The following is a 17,115-nucleotide window of genomic DNA, read 5'->3' on the forward strand; positions in this document are numbered from 1 at the left end:
GCAAAATGAGAGCAGCCACGCCTTGCCTTCCATTTATTTGAGCAAGATATTTCAAGACTCTATCTACCGATTTTTAAGACACTCAGAAAAAAAATCAAACAAATAACTTATTTGGTTTTGCTTGTAACTCAGTAGTCTGTTCCTTCCACACTAGGGAGAAAACAGATTTGTAGTTTTAAACATTCCTTAGGCTTTAGCTATGTACATCCAACCAAGTGCTGAATCTCCTTAAACTGGGAACATCAAGTCAAAAAAGGTCAAGAAAAGGTTGCAGGAATTGGGGGACAAGGAGTATGGAGCTAGACATGAATGATGTCCAAAATATGTCAGTATTATATAGGAATTCTTTCAACATATGGAGTGTGTAAAACACAAACTTTCTCCTTTATTTGTTACTCCTCCGTCAGTTTCACCCCAATCTCAATGAAAAAAAAAATCTAAAAATACAACTAATTTCAAACAATCATGGAAGACTCCTCCTTCCTCTCCCAAAGTGAGCTAGATTGTTGTCTGCTCCTAAATCTTAAACTTCAACAAAATAAAGAATCATTGGGTTTTGAGCTAAAATATACTTTACTGAAGGTAGGTACAAAAACATTCAGACCACTAACGGCTGATTCAGAGTGAGTTTATGACTCACAGATGTTGATTTACTGGTATAAATGTAAGATTTGAAAAAAAAAAAAAGAAAGTTCTCAAGCTCTCAATTAACAACCTGTTTGAGCTGCATTTGTGGTCTCCTTTTTTGTCTGAGAAAAGGCAACTGTCCCTGGCATACTCAGAAAAAAGCTTCGAAAGATTAACTCTAAAGCAAGTGGTTTCTATGTGATAAGTTCAGTCATTTAAAAAGCACACTGAAAAAGAAAAATGCCTGGGGCTTCAATATCTACCATTATCAAGCAGCAATAAAATGGAAAGTCAGAGATAGGAAGGAAAATTAAAGTAACTCTCTTAATTAAACTCAGATTCCAAAAGTCCTTAGGGTCAGTTCAGGAACCCAAGGCTTGGACTCAGAGGTGGTATTGCTGACTGCTTGTTGGCACTGTGACCTCACCCAGTGCCACTTAACCTTTTTGTGTCACAACCTCTTCTCTGCTTCAGGGAATAAAATCACCCCTGGTTCCCTAGCATGTAATACAGAGTCATTAGCTATTGTTTGGAAGGTACAATAAACAATGGGTGATAAGAACTGCAGTTAGGAGGGAGAAAGAGAGGAGGGAGGGGAAGTGTTGGGGGCCCTTGTGCCCTAGAAATCTCTCCCTCTAATAAAACAGAGATCATAGGGAGTAATGTGGGCTCCAGAATAAGACTCGGGTTCAGATTCCAACTCCACCAACTAATCAGCTGAATTACCTACCACAGATTAGCCACTTAATCATGAAACTCCATTCCTCTGTTTCTAAATATTACCCACCTTTTAAAGCTGTTTGGGGGCTTAAATGAGATAATGTATGCAAAGCCTTTAGTTCAATGTCTGAATAAGTAAAAGTATTCAATTAATATCAGAGAATTATTGTTTTTAAGATCCAGTGTAAGCTACAGTATGTAAGAAATCATTTTAAATCTTCCTCTTTGAATATCTCTTTACAGAAGAGCTTGGACCCTCAATTTACCTGAACTGTCTCCAAGGAGAGATGGAGCTAACTATCACACTTAATTTAAATAACTCTTCAAGCCCCTTCCTCGGTTCTTCAGTTGGGAAGTATCCAGCTTTGGACCCACTTGAGAAATTCCAACACTGCCTAATTGGAAAAGAAAATGTATTTGTATTTGTTTTTAAAGAATTATAAGAAAACTATAGTTCAAATTCTGAAAAATCATATTAGTGGTGCCTCTTTGGAGACAAAACTTAGGTCTTCATTTATCACATGATCAAGGGAGATGGAAGCCTATTAATGGTCTCCAAGTGCAGCCCTCCTAGTTTACCAGGGATTAAATCAACCCTGCTCAGGTTCCACCTGAGGAAGGTAGTGTAGGGATCACAGCGGGGTTCCTCAATTGCTGTTCTCTCCATGGCATCTCTGGGGGAAATTTACAGATATCACCTTGACAAAACAAGGCAAGGACACTCACTTGGTCTGTTCCAGATATTCTTGAGACACAGAGCAAGATCCCACATACAACAGATCAGATAGATGATCAGACTCAATTTGTAGAAATCCAGCAATATTCTATGCAGTAGAAATTTGTCTCAAGGCAAGTACATTGCAGGATAACCACACTGTCATTCTCTGTGGGAGACAGCTTGGCATGGACTATAAGAAGAAAAAGGGTCTGGGTTGGCTCTATTACTGTCTGCAGTTTCTTTAGACTATAATTATGAACCATTCAACTGCATCTGCAGCCCCAACAATGTGGGATGGATTGGCCTAATCCACAGACCAAGCGACATTTTAAAATCCATCAGCTTAGACATCACGTATTATTCTTGCAACAAATCAGACACAGCTCAGACAGAAAGTCAAGGAGCTGCCAATCAAGGCTATCTCCACTTCCAGGGTTAGTTTGAGTCCCTGAAGCAGACTGATCATGATTCCTAGGATTGTTGCTCCCTCCTAGGGCTGGATGATGCAGAATGTAGGCCACCCTACAAGCCTGTGGGGATTGTATAACTTGGATTCCAATTAAGTTGTCCTAAATTGGCCTCTCAAGGTGGTAGGATGATGGCATTAGCACAGATGGTAGGATAGCCAATGCTCTTTTTAGTAACATGGCAGAAAGAGAGAATCAGGCTCATAGCAAGAAGCTTGGCCCCATGGGAACAGGATTCCCACCCCAACTCCCAGGCTGGCAGGTGGCTCCATCCTGGTGGAAGGCTACTGCCTTCCTCTGATCTTACCCAACTTTTCTCTTAGGTTACAACACCAAACTGCAAAACAGATGTTCTCTGCAGTTGTGGTTTGAACCTCACATTAAGATAATTTTATTGTGGAACTTTCTTCTCTCTCCTCATCCCTCTCACTTTCATTTTAAAATGCCAAGTCAATTGTCCCAAAGGACTAACATGTGCCACCCTAGATCAAGGAGTAGAGATGAGGTGAAGAATTTCTCCATCCTATTCATGGTGCTGGGAATGAAGCAGAAGAAGATAGCACTAGAAGAACAAGAAGCCCTGATAGGAGGGATATGTACAGGCAGAAGCAATAGAAGGGATCTCTTCTGGGAATGAAGTAAGTCATGGGTAGTGATGGGAAGGAGGTAAGGAGAAGTCACAGTGATTCTACCTCCTTGTTTTCCTGGGACTTATGTTCTTAAGATTCCAAGGTGACCTTCAGAACTGATAATGGATCCAGTCCCTTTAACAAGCCAACTTAAATATCCCACAAGGTCACAGGCATGGAATCACAAAGACAGCTCAATGGGAGTTCCTCATGCTGAAAGATATGCAAAGGATCCAGGGTAGAATTGAGGTGAAAGTGTCTCAGAAGGTCACAGAAGATGCAAGGACAGGACAAGCTGAAAGTCTAGACAGAGTGTAGAAGATATTTCTCAGTGTTTTTTTTTTTTCCACATGGACATTTGTCATGCAAAGAATTTCTCTCTTGGAAGCTGCACCACATCCCTACAGGTTGCCCGTTCTCTGCTCAGCAGCCTAAGCACATCCCTAGTGAACACAGTCTGTCTCCAACACTCCCCAAAGGCAGCAAGTAAGGTTCAGTCATTATTATACACTATGGTGTTCATTTGAAGGTGGAAGGAGCTTATCTGAATCTTATTTTTTTTTTAACCAAAAAGGTCTTTATAACGTTTTATTTTTCATTTCATATTCTGCTTATCCTCCCATTCATCCACTTGAAAGAGAACGTTGCTAAGATCACAATACTCAATAGAGTTTCCCTCTGAGTATAGATGCATGTAGTTGTTTGTGAAAATTGGCACTTGGCTCACCACGTAGAAAAATGACTGTTTTACCTTTAGCCTAAACATTTTATACAGCATGCTGCTCATCTTCACAGATTGTTGCTCAAAAGCTATCTTTAGGATTTTCTGAATTTGGAGTTGAATCTTTCATTTCACTGATGGCCATAAATATAAGGTGTACAATTGCCGCACACACTATTTGTGAGATACGCAAAATGCATGCAATGAACTCAACTTTTTCCATTCTTAGAAGAATCTACTGCTACATACTTTATGGGGTACCCAGTGCCTGTCACAAATACCCTTCATCTTCTCAAATTTACTTTAATTGGTCAGGTCATCAGAAGCACTGTATTTTAAAATACATAATTTTGCTATACAGATATCCCTATAGTGAGGAAGGGGGTGGGTTGGGAGTAAAGATGGGTGGTGATGAGAATGTATTGAGAGTGGGGATGGAATGGGGAAGGACAGCGAAGTCAACTGAGCCTTACTTACATAACTGGTAGCACAGACACATGTAAAGAAGACCTAACCTCTCTTTCTGTGGTAGAACACCACTTCAGAAACTATTTTGTATTTGCTAGTGGATAATCAAAATGTTATAACAAAAAAAACTGGTTGATCTTAAACCATAGAAATCAAATAAATAATGGGTTTGATTGGGATCTATCATTACTCTTGAGCTGTGAAGGGGATCATGAACACATTATTATTTCACATCACTTTTTCTAGAATTGGGTCTATATAAGAGACCCAAGGGGGAAACAATGTGCCACACTGAAAATATCTACTAACCTGTAAATATAACACTCTTTGAGTACACAATTGCAATTATCTATAAACATCTTATTTATCTCCATTTAAGCATCTGTCACTCAGCTACAGATGGTGTTGTAATAAATTACAACATTATCAGTACTAAGTCTAACACCATAGAAAGTGAAATGCTCAACACTTGGTAAATCCCTAGTTCGTCAAACCTCTTTTTTGGTACTCTCCTGAAAAGTATGCACAGAGTCTGTATCATTAAATATGCAAGAGCATAAATCCAGAAAACAACTTCAGGGTGTCCGGTGTAATTACCGATATTTAGAATTTACTGAGCATCACCAAACATGCCACTCACACAAAACAGATGAAAACAACCTCAAGAAAGGATATGTCAACTTTGCTGGAATCACAGCTCACATTTGATTCTCCAGTCTTCACCTCCAAAGAGAAATAAGAAGTCCTGTGTAATTTCTAAGAAGCCAGCTGTACTCCCCCCCTCCCTCCATATAGCATATCGCCCTGTGATGGAGGTGGATGGTGCTGCGGATGACGCACGAGGTGGAACAGACTCAGCTCACGTCTCATCTGTCTGGATTGGCTCCCATACAATAAAAAACCTTTCTTCCTCTGAACTGGTGAAGAGGAGAGAAGCAAATCCCACATGTGTGACGTGCGAGGCAGCGCCTTGTAATCTGTCAGGCCTGTGAAACACATTCAAGAGCTCGGGGGAGCTCCAAATGATAGGTAATGATAGGTAACGTGGAGAATGAAGAAAGTAGAAACCACATAGAAGTTACCTCTTAATGGAAATGTATTTCATCAGGATGATCAGAAACATGTGTTCTCCCCAGATTGGGAAATCATCTTGAAAGACTTCATCACAAAAGGGCCCTGGGTGGGGAGCACCACAAGGGACCCGTGGGGAGGGGGAAAGGGTGCAGCTGGGTGGGGAGCTGGCAGCTGTCTGTGGGAGGAAGAACAAACGGCAGTCAGCTCTCTGATGGCAGGTTCCCAGGACAGATCCCTTTCCAGGAATTAAAAATCCTAAATTTTAAAAAATCAAAAAGACTCTGGACTTTTACAGAATTCCATAGCATTGAGAGACCAGATGGCTGGCTGCAACTATTTCAGATCCAGGAAAGATCCAATACACACACACACACACACACACACACACACACACACACACATACACACACATTTTTTGGGAGTTACTGCCTTCTCCCACATAGACTTTTTTTTTTAATTGAATTGACCTATAAAGTGAGGTGTGGAGGTAGTGAAGCAATTCCAGCAATTCCAAATAAATGTTCCTGCTTCCAAACAAAGACCTGCAGTTCCCAGCCAAACAGAAACTATCAGGCATGAGTGTCCTCACTATATAGAATACATTTAAACTCTCAAATAACTGGGAGGTAATGTGATTAATGGCACAAGGTTTGGCAGTAGACAAAAGTTTGAATTTGAACTTCAGCATTCTCTGACTTTCAGTCCTTTGGCTTCAGAAAGCCTCAATTTCTTCCTCTGTGGAAGGGAGCTAATAAAAGTGCCCAGTTCACAGAGTTTAGCTGAATATGAAATGAACGCATGCCAACTACTTTCCACTAATGCCTGATAAACAATGAGCACTCAAAAACTCTTAGCTGCTATATCAATTTAAAAAATCAGGCCAGGTGTGGTGGACATGCCTGTAATTCTGGCAATTTGGAAGGCATGAGGATCACAAGTTCAAGGCCAGTCTCAGCACCTCAGAGAAGCTCTAGGCAACATAGTGAGACCCTGTCCCAAAAGAAAAAAATTAAAAGGGCTGGGGATGTAACTCAGTGTTAAAGTGCCTCTGGATTCAATCCCTAGTACCCACCCCCTAAAAAAAAAAAAAAAAAAAAAAAAGTCAGAATTGTGACTTTCGATTTAGTCAGCATAAAATCAACATCTCATGAATGTTGATCCAAACCATGGTACATAATGTTTTTCGTTCTTCGAGAGGAGGCCACGGTATCCCCTGTTGGTGTATGCCATTAAAACTATGACTTAGTGATAAAGAGAGGTCGAAGCAAGTAAATAACACAAATCCTTCACACCATCACTCTTGAATGAACAGGTATTAATAATCATTGTGAAGATGTGAGATATAGTTGTGGAAGTTCTAATCATGTGCTCATAGTAGCACTACGAATTAGCAACAGAGACTTAAATGCGTCATTAAGAACTCCTTCCAATATTGGGGTCTCTTTTCTTTGGGTTGCAGATTTGATACACATTCAGTGATTTTGTACAACTTGAACAAAATAAGATCTTAAGCAACTGGACTCACCATTTGATTTTCCAGCTGCTATAAATCAGAATCCCTACCCATCTTGGATTATGCCATACACATGCATTTTATCGACAGTATTCTAGGCCCAGGAGCACCTGCTCCAAGCTTGGACTTGCCACCCAGAATTCATATGAGGTTTTCATCACTGATGTTGACTATCTGTGCTGACCAAGGTCCAAAAGAATCCCAGGAAAAGGTCTCCACTTATCCCCTGGGCTGCCATTCAGAACCACTACTGCTCCTGGTACAGCCCTCTAGCGACATAGATTTTGCTATTTAGGGGCATCCGCTCCACAATTTGCATTCTGGCACTGCCATTGCCTGGCACCTTGCCACCAAGACTGGCAGCATGAAACACACGTAGGCTCCTCACTAGCTGCCTTCTCTGTTTTGGCAAGACGAATGCCGTATTGTGGGAAAGCAGACTTAATTGGTTTTCTGGGGGAGTTTAGTTAAGTCGAGCCACCTCAGCTCCAAGTTGATGAAAGTGTAACTTTGCCCTTTCCAAAAGTCATGGCAAATAAATGATGGGGAAATACTCCAAAATGCACATGGCTGGGTCCTCTGGCTCTCCTTTTCTTTTCTTTTTCTCTTCCCAGTGACTTTGGGGAGGTTTGGGCAGTGATCCTGCATACACAATACTGTTCTTGTTCTTCTTTTCTCTACAGAGCAGCCTTGAATAGCTCTGTCTAAAATTATAAGCAGGGGCAGCCCTAGGCTCCAAGAGATCAGAGCCCTCATGCTGGGCCTGAACAAAGACCCTGCTTTTTCCCAACAATTAGCCCTGCAAAAAAGGACATCTATCTCCCTCTATTAAAACCACCACGTGCCTTCAAGTCACCCCATTGTAAAGCTAATTAAATAACACGCCTCTCTCCCCATGCAGGTCTCCTGATTAGCTTCTCTCAGTCGGAAACCTCTGCAAAGAGCCTAGAGATAGACCAGCCAATGTTCTGTCTCATAAGCCCCACCCCCACCTCCAATTAGCCATCACCCTTGGAAAGCCATCCTTATCAATACCTGAGTTCATTCAGGCTCCACTTTCAACCACACTTCAGACTCTAGTCACCTCCAGCTCCAAGACCAAATTGATATTCTTTTAAAAATAAGTTTATGGGGGCTGGGGATATAGCTCAGTTGGTAGAGTGCCTGCCTGGCATGCACAAGGCCCTGGGTTCAATCCCCAGGATCACCAAAAGAGAAGAGGTTAGAGAAGGCCAAACATTTCCATCACAGCGTAAAATCTTTTGGGGGACTGCACCCACATGATGGTCCAGAAGTGCTGCTGTTGCCACTGGAGTGGGGCAGCTCTACAGGCAGCTCTCCACTCTTCCTGGGAATACTCAGACCTGTGTGACATGACACACATGCTTCTGGGGAGGTATTACATAGGAAAACAGGGCAAAGAAAAAAATATGACCATCATTTTTTTAAAAAAACATGATTAAGAAATAACATGCTACCCCTCTAGTTAAATTCCTTCAAAGACCCCTTATGGATGAATGCAATCAGACACTTCCTCCTCTGCCTTCTCATGACAAGCAGCCTTCAAGTGGGTACATACAGGCTTCTGATGGAGCACTTACTACATGGATGAAAGTAAAGGGATCCCCTGAAGGGCAAGAACCACGTTCAACTCAAATTTAAATTTCCAGCTTGAAGCACAGTGACTTAGGGTGAATATTTGATAAATGTTGGAAGAATAGATAACTAAATAAATGAAGAAACAAATGAAATAAGGAATGAATGAATGAATGAATGAATACAATCCATTATAAAATAAATGTGATCTGAGACAGTAAATTCAGGCCTATCCATCTTTACTACAGGTCATCTTTGTGCCCAGAAAAGGGCATTATTATTTTATGGCACAGCCCTCTGAGCCTATCAGATCTCATACACATGCATACATATAAATGTACACATACTCTCCTTCTCAAATACAAGTATACAAGTATCTTTTGGGTGAGTTTTTTTTGTTGTTGTTGTTTTTGTTCTTGTTTTTTTTTTTTTTTTTGTACTCAACCAGGGGCACTTAACCACTGAGCTACATTCCCAGTCCTTTTTTTTTTTTTTTTTTTTGAGGCAGGCTGAGGCTAGCCTCAAATTTACAATCTCTCTGCCTCAGCCTCCCAAGTTGCTAGGATTATAGGTGTGTGCCACTGCACCCAGCTCATTCACAAGGTTTTTAATAATGAAAAATAGAAGAATACCAGACCAGCCATTTCTAAATCTTTTTAATAGTTCTGAGCTTAACTTTTCAAACCAACTTCAACCTATGAGGTTTCCCATTAATTTAATCTTCAGACTTACATAAACCTTTCCTTCTACCTGTTTTTAAGAAGACTCACCAATCTTCTTGGATATCCTATACAAATGAGTGAATGACTAATTTATAAAGTAATCCCATATAAAATTTAAGTCTCCCATGAAATATTCAAAAGTGGATTTGAACTGTTAAATTCCCAAACATCTTAAAACAGCCCAAATCACTGAATGATTCCCATCTCTAACCTACAAAGCCTTGTAGCAGAACCCACTGCCTGATGATTCTCATACAACTTCACCTCTGTGCACGATGGCGTTTGGGGTCAGTTCTCACCTTGTTATTTTACCATCGCAATCTCAACTTTTTAAAAAGGTGTCTTTTCTTAATACTTATGGGTATCTTCCATACTGAGCAAGAAATCAAGGCCTACAGCAACAGGGAAAGCTTCTATGATTACTCAGTTAATAAATAATCATATCAATAAAAAAGAGTCTGTAACCCCGGGCTGAGACTCAGGGAGAAAGCCCTCATTCGTTTGGCCGTCGCCTTGTTTTGGCAAGCTTCCTTCACGCTCAAGTGGAATGCCCACTTCATAATGATCATAATGGATTGAAAGCTGTAAAATTAGACTCTGGCTGGCAATAAGCTCTTTATTACTCTCCTTTGCCACGGGCAGGCGCAGGCGGGGAGTGCCTCCATTCTCAGATGCTGCCTTAAAAAAGACCAATCCAAGACCTCTCTGACATACAGAAAACCCAACAATAGGTCTGAGAATGTAGCTCAGTGGCAGGGTGCTTGCCTAGCATACTAAGGCCTTGGGTTCAATTCCCAGCACCAAAGAAAAATAAAGAAAGGACACTAAATGAAGACAATGGATTTTTTCTGCATTTTCATATAGATTTGTCTCCTCTTGATAGAGCTTAGGCTCAATACAAAGAAGCTATTGAGCATTGAACCTGCAGATCAAATAACCTACAAAGCAGAAATAAACTGTTACAACAAAGATAAATAGAAAGCATGGTTCAAAGAGAAGAATTAGTGGAAATGAATGTTAAGTATAAGTGCTACTGTATTACTTAAATAGAAATATCAGATGCATATGATCTTTTTGCTTCAATCAAAGAGAAAGAACAGAAAATAAGAGACATGTATTATAAACACAAGCACTGTCATGTGGATATTGGGTACAAGAATTAAGTACATTAGGTAAACACAAGAAGTGGATGTTTTCTGAATCCAATTGAAGTTCTGAGCCATGTGAAAAGGCTTCATATAGACAATTCAAGACACAAGAAATCTCTCATTAGAAGGAAAATAAGTTCAGAACTGACTATAGGGAGCAGCCCTGCTGAGAGTTCATGTCAATACATTCCAGTTAACAAGTTATTTAAGCAATGACTTCGGGGTAGCTAGCCACATAATTCTGCAAATAGGATCCCTTGGAAAAGCAATTAGGAATCATTCCTTTCACACTATCTTCAGAGTTGTCATTTTAAATCCTTTTTGTGTCAAATCTCAGGCCTAAATGTGAATAAGCATCTTTTCTCTGATGGAAAGAACAGCAATGCTTTACTTGGTCTAGAATGGAAGATCACAAAGCACTTCCACCAACATCATTTCACAGCATCTCTTAGAAATGCATGAAAGGAGGGGAGGTATCCCAACCTCTTCATACACAGCATCTGTCTGGAGAGCAGAACTCTCTCCAGTGTTTTGCCTAACTCTAATCCAAGTGAGCTGTGCAAAATACTGAAGATGCACATTAGCTCAACTCTTTCAAATTATTCGGGTGTTCAAAAATCACTCTCACCTACCACTCAAAAGGCCTTCAAATCTGTTTTTATTTTGCCATGTCTTTTGTCATAATTTGTTGGATTTCTCATTAGATCTTTTATCACTTAAGTAACATAAACCATCTGATTCATGATTTTCTCACCAAGAAGGAGTATGTAGGGGGAAAGGGAGGGAAGGCATGGAGTGGTGGATGACGAAATGATTAACATACAAATTCCTACTCATCTCCAAACAGAGTAGGAATGAGAGGAACTGTCCTCAGGAGGCAGATACCATAGGATCCCAAGTGATGCAACTGCCTGAGCTCCAGAAGAAACCAGAGGAGAAATGAAATCGCAGCTGGGGATGAGGGAAAGGAGAGCAAAGAGGCAGCTCCCTTCCCATGGGAACCACGGGTCGAGGGAAACTGACATGAAATAAACTCTTGCACCCAGAGCTTTAATGTCTGCTGCACATCTCCCTGCAGCTGCATCAGGAAAACATTAGGAAGCCTTGGAAATGAGAGCAGCTGGCCCCAAAACTAATGTTGTTGTTGTTGTTGTTTCCCCCACGTATACATGTGTATTGGGATTTCATAGTAACATGTTGTAATCGAGATTTCAGAATAAGTATGACATGACATTACAAACACACAAGTAATACATTCCGGGAAATGTTTCATTGTTTTAAAGCCACATACCTCCAATTATTCACGAAGGGGCAAGTGAGCACCTGTTAGAATGGAGAAAGAGTAACAAGACAGGGCAGAGGACTTGGGGAGCAACCTCAGATACACTGGGTATTGACACTTCCAGTATAAGAGAGGTTTTTTCACTTCTCTTGGATTCACAGTGTTTATGCCTTCAAAATGCTCAAGATAAATATATTAATTTTTTTAAAACCTCTGGTCTCTGATAAACCCTGTGGATCCAGGATGTTTGCCTGGCAACTGTTAATGACTTTCTCTGAAACACATCAAAGACAAGGCAAGGAAAGTGAAAAAGAAATATCAATATTAGTCATTTAGACACATGAATTTACCTTAGATGAGATTTATATAATTGATTCATAAAAGTATGATAAAATGATCCTAGAAAAGTCTGCTGACTTCTTTGAGTTCCAGTACACTAAAGGAGCTTAAAAAGCAAATTCTGTTTGTTTTGGTTTATTTGTAATACAGGAGGTAAGGGGAGGGCGTTTATGTTCCTATTTAGAGATGAGGAAATTGATAACCATTTAGCATAACTAGATTGGGAGATTGCATGTCCTTCACAAACCACACATGTAATGGCTGCTTTCTGTTGCTCTTTCCTGGTTACTTACTTCAGATACCCTGCCCAGGGCTCAACACCATGTTTGATACTATGCTGCAGACTCTGGCTGACCTGGGCTCAAATTTGGAGTTTGTAACTTACAAGCAGTGTAATTTTTGGCAAATTATTTCAACTATGTAAAGCTCAGCTTATTGGTCTGTAAAATGGAGCTAACAATAACTCACAGGATTTGGGGTAAGATATAAATAGGGTAATGTATGTAAAAGGTTTGGCAGTATCTGACTCAAAAGTAAATAATAAATGGCAAGATTTTTTAAGGTCAAAACACACATACACGAATACCAAGAAAGCTTAAACTCAGGTATCCTCAAAATATTTCTTTACCATATAGAGCAATATTGAAGAGCCAGTTAAGACAAATATTTGTTTATGCCATAGATCAAAAGAGAAATTCATAAATATAGGTGCCCTAGATATTTTTTTAAAAAAATCTCTGTCCATAAGAATAGCCAGACAATGGGGGAAACATAGTTTTAACAGCATGGGAACAGCTAGATATACACAGGCAAAGGAAAGAAGTTGTATCTGTTATTTCACACAGCACATAAAAATGAACTCAAAATGGATCATAGACTTAAATGTAGGAGCTAAAGCTACACAGCTCTTGGGTAAGACAAATGGGAATAAATAGTCACACTTTACATTATGTAGTGATTTCTTTGATACAGCACCAAAAGCATTTAAAACAAAAGAGAAAAATAGATAAATTGGTCTATATCAAAAGCAAAATCTTTTTAATGTTACAAATTATAACGTGACAACTGACAATATAAGGGATGTTTGCAAATTATATATCTGACAAGAGAATCTTATCTAAACTATATAAAGAACTCTTATGACATAATTTAAAAAATGAGTCAAGGATTTGAATAGACATTTCACCAACAAACATATACAAATGGCCAATAAACCCATGAAAATATGTTCAACACCATGAAGCATTAAGGAAATGCAAATCTAAACCACAAAAAGATACCACCTCACATTCACCATGAGGGCTATGATAAAAAAGGGGACAAGAATAAATATTGTTTGGAAACAAAGAAGTTGGAACACTCAAACATTCTTTGGTGAAAATGGTGTAGCTACTTTGAAAAATATTTTGGGAGTTATAGAAATAGTTAAACATATAGTTATCATATGACCCAGTGATTCTACTCCTAGATCTATACCCAGCAGAAATGGAAGCATGTTTGTGAAGAATGTATGCATGAGTATTCATAGTAGCATTATTTGTAGTAGCCACAAAGTGGAGAAAATCCAAAAGTCTATCAATAAAATGTGACATAGTTATCTAATGGAGTATTATTTGGGGGACAAAAATGAATGAAGAAGTGATACATGTTACAACATGCATGAACCTTAAAAGTATCAAGCCATATGAAAGAGCCCAGTCACCAAAAATTCACATATTGTATGGCCCCATTTGTACAAGAAGTCCAGAATAGACAAATTTATAAAGACCAAAATTGAGCCAATGGTTTCTAAGATATAAGGGTAAGGGAGATGATGGAGAAAAGAGACTGACTACTAATGGGGATGAGATTTTTTTTTTAGGAAGGACAAAAAATGTTTGAAAATTATATTGTGGTAAATGTTGTTCAATATTGTGAATATACTGAAAAAAAAACAACTTAAATTGCACACTTTAAATGGAAAAACCTCAATATAATTGTTTAAAAAAATAAAACAACTTTGCTTTTCCAGAGGTAAAGTCAAGACAAATAAAAGAAGGAGAAAGAATTTTCTATCATCTAGTGAAGTCTGTCTAGTGGGGTCTATGAACATCATCTTAAGACCGTTTGCTTAACCAAAGTTCAGTGGAAAAACGTCTAACATTTCTGTGACCTTCTTTTCTAAACTTCCTAAGTGGCTTAGAAATAGTCTGCCCGGGAAACTCCAAATGGAACCTAAAAATATTATCTCCTGGCTTTATAAACACCAGGAACACTAATGAAGTGAGGAGCAACAGTCCCAAGAATGGAATATTTCATTCAGGTTGGGAGGCACAAGTGAAGCCTAAACTCATCTCTGAATACAGGCAGGAAGGCCAAGGAGGGGCCGGGCGAGGGCCAGGGAGGTGAAAATCAACACAGGGCAGAGAAGAAAAGAATAACAGTGATCTAAGATACATAAAGCAGAGCCGGGGTGGCCACTATTCTAAACATCTGAAACGACCCCTTTGCAAATCAAACTCTGTCCTCCTTCTGCTGACCAAGTTTGGAGAAATGAGTGATCTTCAAGGCAGACTCCACAACCCTCACTTTCACATAATTCAGAGGCCACAGAGGTAACCTGCTTGCACTGGTCTCGTCTTAACCTCTGGTCTGCAGCAGAAACGCCCCTTCCATCATTCTCATTCCCATAGGGCTATTCCAAATCTGCACAGTGCTGCATGTCTTTCTGAGTTCTCCAACCAGGCTATGTTGATGCCACTCTGAAGCCCCAATACCTCATGGAGAATGAGGCCACACTAAATATGCATTGATTGAGAAGGGACAGAATAGAGGTGCTCTGATGTGACTAAGACACTAAGTCCATCCTACAATCCAGTTAAGAGCCAAGACATCAATCACACCTCCACCAGCTATGATGAGTTTGGACAACCAAGGTACACATATTGATCACCTCATCTGCTATGTGGCAATTATTGGGCTAGGCACTGGGGGTACAGAAATAAATGATAAATTCCCTCAGCCTTAGAGGGAGAAGAATCATTAATACACATACATGTATACAACCCTCTTCTGGACCAATCTTAAGACTTTAGGATTAAAGGGGTGTGTGTGAGAGAGACAGAGAGAAGGAGGGCAGATTTTAGAACTTCTAAACTGATTTAAAACTCCTGGGCAGTAATCACAATCATTCTGATAAACGAAATAATCCTGGTTGGTTCAACAGACCTTAACTGAGTGCCTGTGACAACTCAGGCATTCATCTAGGAACATGACAAGGTGCATGCACCCCGAGGTGCATATAGTCTCATAGGGAAGACAAAAGCTGTGATCATAACACATTGCAATAATTTCTACAAAACAGGTACTCATCAATATCATGAGGACGCAATCAGGGCCTGAACTAAGGTATACACAAAATTAATAATAAAGAAGATGGGATAAATTTAAGAGCTGTTTAGAAGATAAAGTTGACAGAACTAAATGCTGGCTGAATATAAGGACAAGGTAGTGACCACCTGCTGGTTTTCTCTCTTGAGTTTTTTCCTTCTACTTATAGTACCAGACCCCTCCTACTTCCTATAGTACCAGACCCCTCCTACTTTCTTTTAGGAAATCAATTCTTTTTCACCCAGTAGAGCACTGATGGAACTGCTGAGCACAGTACCCTCAATGCCTCCTGTTCACAGAGGGAGACAAGAACCCACATGGCCATTTAGAATACCCCATTTCCATATTTCATTAATTGCCTTAAGGATGGGCATGCCAAACTCGGGGAATTTGTATATGAGCATGACAAGGACAACATTTTTTTTTTTTTTTTTTGGTAATGTCTAAGACCATGGACTTTCCTTCTTCTAGCAAAGCAAAGAGATGAGCTAGAGACGAGGAAGAGGAGAGGAAAGAAGAGGGCAGGAAAGAGGAAAAAAGAGGAAGAGTTGGGTGGAGAAGAGACTTAAGTAGATTTCTGACTTCCTAGACTCTCTCAGGCTGCCTCTTCTACGGGGCTTCCCTTCTGAAAGTCAATAAATTCGAAAGTAGTTTGAACCAGTTTTCCACCATTGTGTAAACATAAAGAGCCCTAACCAACACAAGGGTCAAAGTGGAAAGGAGGGAATGAAGAAGAGCCAACTGTCGAGTTCTGGGATGGGTAGCTGACAGTTTTCTTCATGGAGACAGGATCCATCGAGGGGGAAGATCAGGACGCAGAGGCAGGGAGAGAGCAAGAGCTCTGTTGTAACTCTGTTTTTTTCTGTGAAGGATCCAGGTAAACCGTTCTCAGAAAAAAGCCCACAGAAACACCTCGATGTGTTAAACTTTGGCTGATGTTACTGAATAACCTGTGCCTCTGCCCACTATTATTTTTTGATTTTCAGATTTTCTTTAAAGAGATGTATTATTTTTATAGTGATTATTTTTTAAATAAACTAAGTATGGTATTTTCGTCCATGGAAAATTACCAGGTCACAGCCAGGAAGAGGACAAAGATAATGTTCAGAGGCAGCCAGAACAGCACAGATTCTCTCCTCTCTCTTTTTCTCTCCTCTCTTTCTTCTCTCTCCTCTCTGTCTCTTTGTGTGTGTGTGTGTGTGTGTGTGTGTGTGTGTTGTGTGTGTGTGTGTGTTGTGTGTGTGTGTGTGTGTCTCCAGTTCAACTTTCACTTCTGTTGGAGTTGAAAATGATTAACTTCTGCCTGCCTACTCTGCCTTAGACCTGGGGGAGATTTTGGAAATACAAAGAGTAAGGGGCCAATATAATGGGAGAGGTACAAGACACTTCCAACTTTCCAACTTGCTCTCCTCGTCCCCTGATCTTATTGAATCAGTTCACATATCAGCACACCAAGTCAGAACCCTTTTTATTTTCACTTCTCTCATTGAAGCAGAATTAAAAGATTACTGTGAACACAGTGACTTTCTTTTCATATCTGACTTGTTCTTTCCCATTTGAGTTCTCTAAAACAGTCCCTTCAAGTTTCCTGAGAAGGTTTTGAATTTTTTTCATATGTGGTAGAACCAGATGGAGAACAATTAAAAAAAAAAATCACTAAAACTCCTTCTGAAATACCCTGAAAGATATTTAAGGGGATAGCTAAATCACAAACTCCTTTAA

At 39.8% G+C, this 17,115-nt stretch overlaps 1 protein-coding gene and 1 non-coding gene across 4 annotated transcripts in view; one reads left to right on the top strand and one right to left on the bottom strand.

Annotated features, from left to right (window-relative positions):
* The window catches only part of Ets1 (ETS proto-oncogene 1, transcription factor), a 130,162-nt gene that overhangs the window by 67,639 nt on the left and 45,408 nt on the right, over window positions 1–17,115 (bottom strand). The window lies entirely within an intron of this gene.
* On the top strand, window positions 8,075–8,147 carry Trnaa-ggc (transfer RNA alanine (anticodon GGC)). Its single transcript has one exon. It is a non-coding gene; the product is annotated as a tRNA-Ala (tRNA).

This window comes from Ictidomys tridecemlineatus, chromosome 4 (genome assembly GCF_052094955.1).
Source record: "Ictidomys tridecemlineatus isolate mIctTri1 chromosome 4, mIctTri1.hap1, whole genome shotgun sequence".
In the NCBI taxonomy this organism is placed as follows: domain Eukaryota; kingdom Metazoa; phylum Chordata; class Mammalia; order Rodentia; family Sciuridae; genus Ictidomys; species Ictidomys tridecemlineatus.